Raw genomic sequence first — 14,676 nt, forward strand, 5'->3', positions numbered from 1 at the left:
CCTCAGAAAACAGAAGATCTTGTAATTAGAGGCCATGACATTGATAGCCCAGCCCATCTTAGTACCAGTTCTTGCTACAGGCAGGTTATCTTACTTTTCTCTGTGAGTTTCCTCATCTCCGTCATGAGGCTGACTACACAGAGCTACTGAGTCACTCAGGTGACATGAAGGACATTCATCTACAGTCTGTCATACAAATGGAATTCAGAAAGAGAAAAACAAATATGATATATTAACACATATATATGGAATTTAGAAAAATGATACTGATGAGCCTATTTGCAGGCCAGGAATAGAGACGCAGACATTGAGAGCAGATTTGTGGGCACAGCAGGGGAGGGAGAGGGTGGGATGAATTGAGAGAGTAGCATTGACGTACATACACTACCAACTGTGAAACAGATAGCCAGTGAAAGAGAAGCTGCTATATTGCACAGGTAGCTCCGTTTTGTGCTTTGAGATGACCTAGAGGAGTGGGCGGAGAAGGCAATGGCACCCCACTCCAGTACTCTTGCCTGGCAAATCCCATGGATGGGGGAGCCTGGTAGGCTGCGGTCCATGAGGTCGCTAAGAGTCGGACACAACTGAGCGACTTCACTTTCACTTTACAATTTCATGCATTGGAGAAGGAAATGGCAACCCACTCCAGTGTTCTTGCCTGGAGAATCCCAGGGACGGGGCAGTCTGGTGGGCTGCCGTCTATGGGGTCGCACAGAGTCGGACACGACTGAAGTGACCTAGCAGCAGTAGCAGCAGAGGAGTGGGATGGGGGAGACAGGAGGGAAGTGCAAGAGGGAGGGATATATGTACACATACAGCTGATTCATGCTGTTGTACAGCAGAAACTAATACAACTTTATAAGGCAACTATACTCCAATTTAGCAAATAAATAAGCACACTGGGAGGTGATCAAATTTCTCAAACATGAAAGTGTAAATCATTTAAAATCTAAAAAGCTTTGAATACAGATGACCATACCCATCCACAGTCAAAAACAAAAATGAAACTGATGAATGATGCACAAAAGTCATGGCTACACACCCTGTTGACATAGAACAGAACTCAAACTCACTCACTGATTTTCAAGATCCTCCCCAAGATACTTCCTTTTTACTATCATTGCCTCTTTCTCTAGCCCCATTTTGTCTCTTGTAGTCTTGTCAAATTAACTGCTCAGTAACTCAGTAACCAGAATATGCTTGTTATACCTCCATTTATTTGTTGGGCCATTTCTACCTCCTGGAATGCTTTCTCCTACACATCTGCATATCCAAACCTGTTTAAACACAGCCTTCTTGAGGAAGGATACCATCTCTGATTTTTCCCTGTTTGCAAATCATCTCTACTTAATCTGAGCATCCCTAGCATTTTTATTTGTGCCTCATACACTAAAAATTTATATACCCATGAATATGCTGGTTCCTTGAGAAGGATTATGTCTAATTCCTCTTTGTTTCTTTTTGTTACTTACCAGGGAAATGATAATAGCTAGTGGCTAAGATTTACTGAGCACTTAACATATATGATCTCTTGTAATCCTCACAGCTAACTGAGGATGCTGATACTATATTTTCCTCATTTTGCAAATAAGGAAACAGGGGGTACACAATGGTTACGAAAGTTGCCCAGGTACACGGTTATTAAGGGGTGAAATCAAGTTGAAAACCAGGAATTTCCAGTATAAATCTATGGTTTTTAACACCCATACTTCTACTTACTGCAAATTCTTAGCATAGGAAGTACTCAGTAAATGCTTGTTGAGTGAATGAACACGGATGAATAAAGTGTGAGTCTTTAAACATGAATACTCCCATTCTATGTATAGGACTTCAGGTTCTATTTCAGGTCATGGACACTCAAGGAATATTTGCAGAGTTAATAACTGAAAGAATCAGTACTAGAGCAGACGTAGAGACTGCTTAGTCTAGAAGGTTCTCAAAGGGGAGTCATTTGCTCCTTCTTTCAGCATTTACTCACCACTATTTATTCTTTCAGCATTTATCACTGCCAAACACTGGGAAGATGACATGGACTGCTGTCTGCTAAGTTGCTTCATTTGTGTCTGACTCTCTGCTACCCCCCGGACTGTATCCCACCAGGCTCCTCTGTCCATGGGATTCTCCAGGCGAGAATATTGGAGTGGGTTGCCAGGCCCTCCCCCAGGGGATCCTTCCATTCCAAGATGACACTGAATAAAGAATAAATCAGACACGAGTCCTGGTCTGTGGATGCTTATGTTTTGGTAAATGAGAATTGACTGGTGTTTTTCAAGTCTGAAAAAGAGCAGACATTGGCAGAATAAAGGTAACTCAAGCTCAGGGAATGACCAACAAAACATTCAGAGGTGACCAGTAAGGTAAGCCTGGTGCTGAAGGGGCAGGGGCTTCCCCTTAAAGAGGAAATGTAGCTGAAGATCATGAAGTGCCTGATGACTCACCCATCAAAATAGGAAACTCTGTTTGATAAGGAAGGTGGTGGCATCCAAGCAGCTGAAGCCACAAGGATCCTACACAAATACTCACCACAGTAGACTTCATCCTTGCTGCTTGGGCTAGTGTCTGAGGAGTACAGGACCCATTCACTGGCCAGGGCTGGAGGCAGGGCAGCACTGTGGTGAGAGACCCCAGGCTCTTGGAATCATTGTCTGACACTGAACAAAGACTCCTTCATGCAACAGCTCTGCAAATTTGGGCACTCAGGAAAGCAGATAATCACAATACCTTTTTCACTAAGTTGTTGTGAGGATCGAAGAGCTAATACCTGAAAAGAACATAGAACGAGCCTAGCTTACAAGAAGGTTAGCTATTTTTATTACACTTCAATGATTGATTCAAATTGTTTTTATTGAACAAACAATTCAAATAATATATTTGAATCAAAGAACCCCTAGTGAATTTTCAAAGGAGGAGAGGATGTTTATATTTCACTTGGGTAAACCAGGAGTATAAATCACACATCCTATCCCTTATAACTACTTCATTCCTAAGACAACAGTACTCTCATTGGCCCAGGGGCTGGCTTCTCTAAAGTGCCATACAGTTTCTTATGTGGCAGACTCCAAGTAGATGTTGATGGTCCATGTTCGTGAACTTTAACCCAAGACTTTAAGAGGAGCATAGGATAATTCTGCCAAAGTTACACAATTATATTTTCTTTTACTTTACCAGAACGCTGCATCTATCAGAATCCATGTTCTATTTTTTGGTATTTAAATGTTACCCTAACCTAAAAAGTAGATATTTCTTTATTAAGGCAAGTGCTGATGTAATCCCTATATTTCTTTTCCATTTAAAATATCAAATATATATCTTAAGACATATATATCATAGAAAAAAATTTTTATTTATGTAAGGAATTTACAAACAGATGCTGGACCTAACTCTATAGAAAAAAGAATTCTGATTTTATATTTCATATAGTCTTTTCATATAAATATGTTTTAGTACAAACAACACTTTTTAAATTTATGACCAATGAATAAATTTTTTCAGAATGTTATTGTTTCTATTTATTTATGTTTACATATCGAACATTGCAACTTACCACCAGATGCTAGGGTCTTAGTTTGCCCTGTTTTCTATAAGATTCCTTAAATAAAAGAACACACCAGTAAAAGGGGAAGAGACTTCCCAAATTGCCTGAAGGGATAACTTAATTGAATAGTTAAGGAATTAAAAAAAACCCTCAACTTCATTACACACTAGCACCAGTCATAGAAAATATTTGGGGCTAATTGGTGGGTGAGGCACAGGGGTAGGTTTGAGATAATCTAGAAAAGGTAGTGGCTATGGTAAAAATCCCAGACTTTGGTGCAAGAGGACTAGGTCCCAAATCTTGACTCTGCCACACTGGCTATGTGGCTTCTGAGCCTGAGTTTATTCACATGAAAAACAATCATAATAACACCAACCTCACAAAACTGTTGGGAGGCTTAGAGCTAATAAGTTATTTAAAGTGCTTGAAACAGAGCGTGTGTGCATGCTCAGTCTCCAAGTTGTGTCCGACTCTTTGCAACTCCATGGACTGCAGCCCACCAGGCTTATCTGACCATGGATTTCCCAGGCAAGAATACTGGCATATGTTGCCATTTCCTCCTCCAGGGGATCTTCCATACCCAGGGATTGAACCCACATCTCCTGCCTTGGCAGGTGGATTCTTTACCACTGAGCCACCTGGGAACACAGTAGATACACAAATAGCTAGCCGGTCTTATAATGAGGATTTCTTTGATATTTTTGCATGCAGATACAAGTAGATGGTGTTCACAGTGTATTGTGTTGTTGTTGTGTACTGATAATTTTCAAAGGCATGTTAGCCACTTCCATGAGGTTGCCACAATGGGATCTGAGGGAAGTTGGCTCATTCTTGTACTCCATAAAACTTTCTATAGAGCCTGACCCAAAGCACACTAGAGACAGCATCACTCTTTGGACATACTCAGCACATCACCACTGATAATGAAGAGCAGAGCACTCTACTAGGAGTAGGAAGACCAGTGATTTAGTTCTGACTTCATCTCAAAAGGGCTCTGTGATCTTGGGTCAGATGCCTCCTCTTTCTGGGCCTTTCTTTGTTTCTTAGTTTTAAGATAGAGAACTCAGATAAGATTTCTTTTGGGAATTTTCCAGTCCTAAAACTGGATTAGGCACCCAAATCTATAATTTTTCTTACCTAGGTATAGGTCCAAGAGGAAGAAAACCTGTGGAAATGACTAATCTGATGGGAGAGATTAAATGTCCATTGGTGTCTGAAAATCTATGATATTGACCTGAATTTCATATGTTCTCTTGAAACTCAAAGGTGATTAGATCAAGTTCTTCTCTATAACCAATAAAGAATTTTCACACAAGCTTTATCACAAATACTTAAAGCTGTCATTTGAATGTATATCACTAGCCCTGATGTACAGCGGCCAATATTTTTCTGTTCACTTTGCTGACTGAAGGCTTACATATGGGTTGGGATGTGGGGTATATTCTGTGATCACGGATCCTATTTGCATCCATTATGATTACCAACCTATACACAGCCCCAAATATCTTTGGTGAGTGCTATCTTGCTGTGATAAGTCACTTCCTATAATTGAGTCAATAAATAAGTCAAAGTTTAACACCTAACTTCAAAATCTGATCAACCATAGAATGGGCCACCTTGGGAGGTAGAAAGTTCCCAGCCTGGAGATATCTAAGAAGGAGCATGATGGACTATTTATTAGGGGTATCATGTAGAAGATTCAGGTATGGAGTGATCTCTGAAGTCCTTCTGAACCCAACAATTTTATGATTTGGGGGTTCTACCTAATATTATCTGGCTAATCCTGGAATGTGGGTAATGGTTTTACCTTTATATTAAAAAAAGAACAGGGCTGTTTAACCCTACTAAAGAAGAGAGGCCAATGCTGTACATGGGATAACTGAGTCTTTTAACACTAAAGACATCAATATTCCAGGTTTCTGAGCCATGAATTATAAATTTTGATTAAATATGAAAGACAGCATTGTGCAAAAAAAATTCAGTAGAGGAAACTGACATGCCCAAACCTGGACTTGGTGTACAAGAGAGGGCACGATCACCTAGCTGGTATTTGCTGTGATGCTCAACTATTACCTGCCAGCCCACTCCTCCCTGGATCTTCTGAGAATCCCAGGAGCCAGCTTGGTTTGTGCCCAGCTCTATGTCCATGGTTCAAAAAATTGTTCTCCTGTTTAATTCAGTCCTCCTTCCCTTGGCATCCTGCCTGCTCCAACTCAGAAGTTAAAAGGTTGCACTTCCTCAAAATGTAGCATTTCTCAACCGAATCTGCATCAATCAACCAATTAGTACAACTACACACGCATTCCTCAAGGCACAACACAATCATTGGCTTTGTTTTCTACCAGGCTGTTCCTTCCTTGATCCAGCGGAGAACTGACAACTGGAGAAAAAAGATGCATGTGAAGATCTAAAATGCAACCGGAGAAGATCGTGTCAAATTGTCACAGCCATTGGAGGCAGCGTTTGCAGCATCTATCCTGAACTGGTAAGGCGGTTGAGTCTTGGTTTGCACTGTGGGGTGTGGAGAGTGACTCAGGAGTTAAAGAATGGCTTGGAAAAGGAGTCACTGAAGAGGTTTCCTGCCCTAACTCTCTTCTTGAGCTCTCTACACAGCCTGTGCACCCCTCTATAAAATTTTCTGATTTGCATGTCTTACCTTGGCTTTGCGTTGATTTGCTGGCTGGATGAAGGAGGTGTGCGGTCCAACACTAGCAGGCCTGGCCGCTTGGTCTGTGTGGATCAAGAGGGTTCTGAATCTTTACAGGACTCACCCTGACCTCAGGCAGGATCTAAGATGAAGGGGAGAGGCCCATCCCTGGAAGGACTGTACCTGACAGGCCAGGTCCATGCTTGTTAATGCAAGGCAGGTGTTAAGGCTTGGCTTGCTCCTCTGTTCTGTCTCAGGAATCACAAATGGGTGGTAATATCACTAGCTGGAGAGCAGGCAGGGCTCATGTTCCTGCTCCTGCCTGCTCCTGTCTGGAGTTGCTCTAACCTTCTCTGTTTGAAAAAAAGAAAAAAATGGTTTGGCTCAAAACTAAAATATAGGTTTCATTAGCTACCCTCCTTCCAAAGAATATAACCCAACCTCTCTCTTTCTCCTCTCTCCTATTCCTTGTCCTCTGTCTTCTTTTCAGTTGTTTAGGTTATTATACACATTTGCAGGGGATTTAAATGTTTAACATGGTCACCAGGGAAGCCCAAACATAAAGGTCTTGAATCTGTTGGGGAAAAGGGGAAGTGATACTGGCTATGGGGTGAGGGTGACATCAAAGAGAAGCCGAGCTCTATTCCCTACAGTGTGGTTGGGATTTTTTATTCCAAGAAGAAAATTAAACAACAGAGCTTTCTAGGAAAAATGAAAAAATTGCTCCTTCTATATTCTTTTCTCAATCCCTTCAGAAACGCACATATACATTTGATACCTGGAGACCCATTTCATTTTGTGCAGAGGCCTGATGCTGTTGAAAACTAGAACTAAAACTATAATTAATGAAACAATAGTCTTCAAATAGTTTTAAACCTACTGTGTTGGTCCTCTGAACAACACACCAGAGTTTGAAGGGAGGAGTATGAATATTACCCCAGGTTTCTGAGAAAAGCAGGGCCCCAAAATGAAATGACTTATCCGGGGTCATACACCTGATGGATAGAAGCATCAAAACAGCATCATTTTGGGACTTCCCTGGTGGTCCAGTGGTTAAGACTGTGTGCTTCCAATGTAGGGTGTGTGGGTTTGATCTCTGAATGAGGAACTAAGGTCCCACATGCTGCATCGCATAACCAAAAAAAAAAAAAATTACTTTTTTGACTTTAGGCTCAGTATGATTTTTTACTACATCTCTCTGCCTCTCCCTACACAATAATCTTTTAAGATTAAGTCTTTAGACTCTAGAGCTGAGTCCATGGAGTTACTGAAAAAGGACTCAGGAAAAAAAGGAGCTTTCTGAAGGTTATATTGTCATCCTTCTTTCTCTGCTCAGTGTCTGGGAATCAAGGGAAGGGATTATTTTTTAAGACTGCTTTGAAAATTCGCTGGCCCACGATTACTTGACAAATGCCAATAACAAAATTCTGTATATCAAAACCATACTCTTTTCGGTTTTTCTTGGCTCATTACTTGTCTTAGCTGAGTGGCCAGCTATGTGCAAGTATATGGGTAGGGAGGTTTTCTGGGAGCAATGACTGGTTATGCGATTTCTGTTGAGATTCAGGAGCAAATTTAGGCAGATCCATTTGTGTTATCAGGGAGAGGGGCCTGATACAGAGCACCCTTTCAGCTGGTTGGCCCAGGAGCTTTGTCCAGCAGAGCCTAGACTGATCATACCTGGATCACACCTGGATCACACCTCTCACTGGGGAGAGGAGTGTAGTTATTAATCAGAAGCTTTAATGCTTCTGTATCTGCCAGATGTGTGCCCCCGGGTAAGGTGTTTCACTGGAGCCCAGTGTCTTCTACTGTGGGCAATCTGGGATCTTAAAGAAAACCAACCAGTTTAGGGTGGCTAACCATGGGAGAAAGTTTCCAGTTCCTACCAAGTAAGGCTAAGATTAAACGGCTCTTGCTGTCTTCTCTTTCAGTCACTATCTGCATCATTAAATCAATCATGGGTGGGACCTTGGAAAAGTCAGGGTATGGTGGCCAGTGCACTCAACTAGGAGCCTGTTTCTCTCTAGGCTCTGTATGTCTTAGACAAAGTGATCTGCCATTATGGGTTTCACTGTCCTCGTCTTAAAGGTAGGGATTGGACTACATAGCCTTTGACATTTCCAGTCCTGACATTCTTTGGCTTTATCTAGAAAATCAGATTCTGGTCCAGACCTGCTTCACAGAGAATGTTAAAAGATCCTCAAGCTTCTTGCCTTAGGTTTGCCTCTCTCTTCATGGGGTTGCCAGGGTGACAGTGGAAAGAAGAAGCAACACATTTCCCCCCACAGTAGTCAGAGGTCTTACTGTGATCACCCAACACCCACCTCCCAACTTCCCTGCTCCTTCCATCTGCCAGTGACCTTGTGGGTATGTGTGTATGCACTCAGTCGCTTCAGTCTGGTCCGACTCTTTGCAACCCCATGGACCATAGCCTATCAGGCTCCTCTGTCCATGGGATTTGTCCAGAAAGAATACTGGAGTGGGTTGCTATGTCCTCCTCCAGGGGATCTTCCCAACCCAGGGATCAAACCTGCATCTCCTCTGTCTCCTGAACTGCAGGTGGATTCTTTACTGCTGAGCCACTGGGGAAGCCTTCCCAATGACCTTAGGCTTGGGCAAATGAAACACACAGACATGACAGGAATCCCTTAATGCCGAGGGCTCTTACTTTACAAAGGAGAAAGGGAGGCTGAAGACAGTCAGTTCCTCAGAGGGACTAGGATCCAGCCCAGACACACTGACATCCCAGTTGAGTGCCTATTTCGTGGCACCATCACGCTGGGTATTTTTCTTTTTAAAACTCTCACTTGGATATGATAGTATCTTCTGTTCATGACTTTTAGAATCCTGAGGAAACACTTCTTAACTTAAATCAAGTTTAAGGAATTATCTGCCCTGCGTTTCTATTCTATGTCTATTCTAACTCCTTCTTCTTGTCTCTTCCCCATATTAGCATTATAATCATATGTGATTCCAATAATTTATCTTGCAGTTTTTAGAGAAAAAAAAATGTTAGGTAAGAAAGAAGTGAACAATAAATAATTAACAATTAAATAATTTCTGATCTGAATACCTGTTCGGTGTACAAAATTAGAAAGTAAGTAAATGAAAGAAAGTTAAAACCTCTCATTCTCCCATTACTCAGAAATATTCACTATGAACATTTCTATGAGTTTCCTTCCAGTGTTTCTTCTATACATACACATGCATACTCTATTTTTATCTTTTCATTGGTATTTCAAAGAGGTTTTTAGGACTTATCTTAATATACACCTTTGGTTTTCTATCAGTTGTGTAAGAGCTAATTCCTGTAATTCCATATCACTTTTCTTTCCTAGTTGAATCCAGATTGATACAGAGCATGTTGTTGAAACTCCTAAAACCTGTAAGGTTTGGATTTTAGTATTGGCTTCCCCACCTGGACATATTTCAGAAATAAAATTTGAAGCATCAGACGGTATGTTTCACAACAGTGCCAGGGTTTTTCTGTTTTTGTTTCTAAAAGGTCAGCTATTGACTAATACAGTTAACATTTATTGAACATCTGCTATGCACATCAGACACTGTGCTAAATGACTTACATATATTCTGTTGCTTAATCTTAACTCCCTGCAGGTAAATATACCACTGTTCCCATTTCGTAGATGAGGAAACTGGGGTGTAGGGAAGTTCTATGGCCCAACATTGCATAGCTAACGTAAGTAGCAGAGTCACAATTTAAGTCCAGGCAGTTCGGTTGCAGAATTCATACTCTGGACTCAAAGTTAAGTCACTCTCCAACACAGCAAGCTGGAGGGGAGTCACCTATGGATAGGAAGGCAGGGTCTGGGGCAGTCAGTCATACAGTCGGATTATATAACCTTGTGAGACTGACTTGCTGGGAAAGGCAGCAGGTGTGCTGGGTGAGCACTGAACACCGAGTCAAATGAGCATGACCTCCATTCCTGCTCTTTCAACTCTCCAGACATGTGACCCCGGACACGTCACTTTCCATTCTGAGCATCACAGCTCTCACCTGTAAGAGTGGGTAATAGGATCTGTCTCAGAGGTAGCGGTAAGGATTAAGAATGATAACATGTAAAAGCTCCTGGCAGGTTTTCAGGCATATAGTAAATGCTCTTAGAGCTTAGTTGAATCTGATTCTGATCAGAAAGTTTCAAGTTTAGACTTGATTTTTAATCTTGGATCCAACACACTTGGTATGTGATTTTGAACAAGATGCTGGGGACTTTCTAGGCCCAAGGACCTCATCTTTCGAGGAGGGGGTTAGACTAGATGATCTCTATGATCTTGTCTAGGATCCTGGGCCTACAATTGGTCTTAAGAGGAAGGAATATGGCAGATGGTGTCTCTCCTTCTCAGATCAATATGAAACGAGGCCAGAGTCTAACAGTATGTTTCTCCTTAGCCCCTCTGACCAGTGGATGTTCTTGACTAGATCCAAGCTCTTGGAACTTTCTGAAACATCTGATGGAAATCTCAAATATTTCTTAGAAGAAAAGAGTGAGGCCTTTGATTGTCAGAATGCTGTTTCTTTTATTAGCCCTTCTAGGAAAAGAGAGGCCACAGCTTTATAGGTTTCCCAATGATGAAAGAAAAGAACTCTCTGACTTGCTCCAAAGAATACAGTTGGGAAATCATAGAACCAGATGATTTCTTGGGTCCCTTATGCTCAGTCATTTTGTGATTCAGCTCTAAGTCAGCCAGCTGAGTTTTAACTGAAGGGCTCCTAGGTGCTGAGCATCATGGAATGTGGAGAAGTGATGTGGCTTTTACTCTAAAGATGCCTGAGTCTGCCTCCACCCAGGAACATAAAGCAAGAGTTAAAAAGGATAGACAAGTTTTGTCAGGATTCCACAGATAGGATATCAAGGTTTTCCCCTATCTCCCTGGCCATTCCACATTCATCTTGGCTGGTGAACTTCTTCCAAACCTCTGACAGGAAAATGTCCTAAGGCACCTTTTCTTGTTTGTGCTCACTTCCCTGAGGATCTTATTCAGTTTCACAGTTTTCATAAAATCTGAACAACAACTCCTAAATTTGTATTTTCCACTCTGATTTCTCTCTGGGACTCCAGACTCCAAAATCCAGCTGCCTAGTCAGTCATTGACCTTTGCCTGTATATTTCGCTTCCCTGGCTGAACACCTCCAAGTTGGGCTTCCCTGTGTGCCCCTAGCTCTTTCAGATCTACTTCGCCTTCAGCCCTTCTTTATTTTTTTTGTAAATAACAATTCCACTTATAACAGTGGGTCAGGTCAAAATACTTAGAGCTGTGTTTGACTCCTATTTCTTCATGAGCTAAGCCAAACTATCAGTAATACTGTTGGCTCTGCTTAAAAAAAAAAAAAAAAAAAAATAGAATTTGAACACTGCTCACCATTTCCTTCTCCAAGCCACCATCATCTTTCTCCAGAATTATTATAATGCTTCCTGCTACTGCTGCTAAGTCACTTCAGTCATGTCCGACTCTGTGCGACCCCATAGACGGCAGCCCACCAGGCTCCCCCGTCCCTGGGATTCTCCAGGCAAGAACACTGGAGTGGATTGCCATTTCCTTCTCCAATGTATGAAAGTGAAAGTGAAGTCGCTCAGTTGTGTCTGACTCTTAGCGACCCCATGGACTGCATCCTACCAGGCTCCTCCGTCCATGGGATTTTCCAGGCAAGAGTACTGGAGTGGGGTGCCATCGCCTTCTCCGATAATGCTTAGTGTCTATACTCCCACCTTGCCCATCTCCACAGAACCTCCAGAGGCATTCTTCAATGGCTTTCCATCTCATCCAGAGTCACAGAAAGTCCTTCCAGTGCCCAATGGGATGTATATAAATGTACTTCACTTTCCTCTCTGTCCTCCTCTCCCACTGCTCTGGCCTCTGCTCGGCTCCCAGGACACCAGCCTCCATGCTGTTCCTCCAACACCATACACGCTGGCTCAGGGCCCAGGTCTCGCACCCTCTCCCTGCTGCTCTTACCCTATAACCAGATGGTCTGTTCCCTCATCTTTCAGCCTCTAGTAACCTGCTCAGAACATCTACTCTAGCAGCCTGTCTCACTTTGCATCTTTCTCCCTCACATGCCCTATCTCTCTTCCCTGCTTTTTTCCCTTTGTAACTTTTATTATCATCCAAGCTAGTGTATGTATTCTGGAGAAGGAAATGGCAACCCTCTCCAGTGTTTTTGCCTGGAGAATCCCATGGACTGGGGAGTCTGGCGGGCTACAGTCCAAAGGGTCGCAAAGAGTCAGATACAACTTAGTAACAAAACAAACAACACAATGCACGTCTTTACCTTGAACTTACTGTCTGTTTCTCCCTGCTAGAGGACAGTAGAGCACAGAGTCCAGCATTCAGTATATTTTACAGAATAGAGTGGGTGGCTGGCCAAAGACTTCGTGGAGAAGCGTGGGTTTAAGTGCCGCTCTGAACTGCAGGGAAGACCTGAGTGACCAGAGACTGAGAAAGGAGTGACTGGGAGAGAGGAACACTGGGCAAGGGCCAGATTCGGGGAGCACCAGTCTAAGGCAATTGTTCTCTGTCAGTCTATTCCTTCCTGGTTTTATTTCTTCCAGAAGATCTATTGTCTGTCCTTTAATTTTTTTAATATTTAAAAATTTTTTTGGCTGCACTGGGTCTTTTTGTGGTACACAGGCTTTCTCTAATTGCCCCAAAGCATGTACAATCTTAGTTTCCCAACCAGGGTTCGAACCTGAGTCTCCTACATTGGAAGGCAAGTTCTTAACCACTGGACCACCAAGGAAGCCCCTATTGTCTGTCTTTTAGTATGCAGCAAAAATCCCATAACTGTTTGGTATAATAGAAAACTCACAGATGGAATTCAGAGCCATAGAAGACCTATATCTTGAAGTGCGACCCTGGTCAAGCCACTTGACCTTAAAGAGGTTTGCTTGGCTTGCTCACCTGTCAAAGAAGTATCATACCACTGGCTTGGGTTCTGATATGGCTGCTGTGAAGATCACATGAGGTGACGGATGGGAAAGTGCTTTACACTCTTAAAGCAGGATGATTGTAGGGGATTAGTGGAATGCATGAGACTGCCGCTGAAATAATCACTCGGACTCACATGTAGATTATCTACCTCAGTGGCTAGGAAAGCAGGCAAGGGCTCCACATTGGTGATGAATTCAGAAGTCCTTCATCAAGACTTTAAGATATGGGAGGGACATAGAAAAGGGGATTGGAAGATGTACCTTCCTGAAGACAAGGACAGTACCCAAATGAGGTGCTGTTTATCCCCTGTGCTACTGTTAAATGACAATTTCATTTGTTACCCTTGCTCAGGCCCAAAGACTTGGAGCCATGGTTGACCCTTGTTAGCCCTTATATATCAGGTTCTGGAAATTACTTTTCTATTTATCTTACATACATTTGTGAGTTGGGTACTACTCCTCCTTTCTTTAGAGCTAAGAAAACCAAGACTCGGAGAAGTTAACTTGCCTAGGGTTATACAGGTATTTGGTGTCAGAGCCAGAAGAAACTAGCTTTGTTTAAAGAGCCTGTGCTTTTTCCACGGGCTGCCTTTCCAAAGACCTGCTGTTGCTGCTGCTGCTAAGTCGCTTCAGTCGTGTCCGACTCTGTGCGACCCCAGAGACAGCAGCCCACCAGGGCTCTTCCGTCCCTGGGATTCTCCAGGCAAGAACACTGGAGTGGGTTGCCATTTCTTTCTCCAATGCATGAAAGTGAAAAGCGAAAGTGAAGTCGCTCAGTCATGTCTGACTCTTAGCGACCCCATGGACTGCAGCCCACCAGGCTCCTCCATCCATAGGATTTTCCAGGCAAGAGTACTGGAGTGGGGTGCCATTGCCTTCTCCATTTCAGAGACCTAGATGCAGCTAATTCAGCAACCAGCAGCACTGCCTTAGTCTCCTGAATTTGGGCAAGTGAATAATATATGAGTTTAACATCAGGGGTCCAGGCAGATAATAGACTAAGCTGTTAAACGTAATTCAGAAAGTGAGAAGGAAGGTCCATGAGCCACCTGTGAATGTAAACCCTTCTCTAAGCCACTGCTCTGTGCTATGACCGTGCTATGCATGGCAGCAGTACATGGTAACAATTAAGAAGAGACCAGGATTTTGAGCTAATTTTTCAGTAAAGCATAGAATAATATAGCTCATAGCAATGTCTTCTGGTCTAAGTATCAGAATTTTTTTTAAAGTGATAGTATAAGAAAAGACTTTTGAGATAGTTAACAATCCAGTCTAGATTTAACCCGTGACACTTCAAGCTAGGTAACATAAGGGATTTAATCAATGCTGAGTGAATATATGCAGGCATCTCCATGCACACCTGTGATTTTGGTAATTATCTATGTAAATTCATGTGGATGGATAATGGACATACAGATGGATGGATACTGGGGCCATAGGTCAGAGAAACGCAAAAAAAAAAAAAGAAAAGAAAAAATCTGTTTCAGTGTATAGGATGCTATTAGAATTAATGTCTGCTTTACCAATGTATGTATCCAAAAGTA

This window comes from Bubalus kerabau, chromosome 2 (assembly GCF_029407905.1).
Source record: "Bubalus kerabau isolate K-KA32 ecotype Philippines breed swamp buffalo chromosome 2, PCC_UOA_SB_1v2, whole genome shotgun sequence".
NCBI lineage: Eukaryota > Metazoa > Chordata > Mammalia > Artiodactyla > Bovidae > Bubalus > Bubalus kerabau.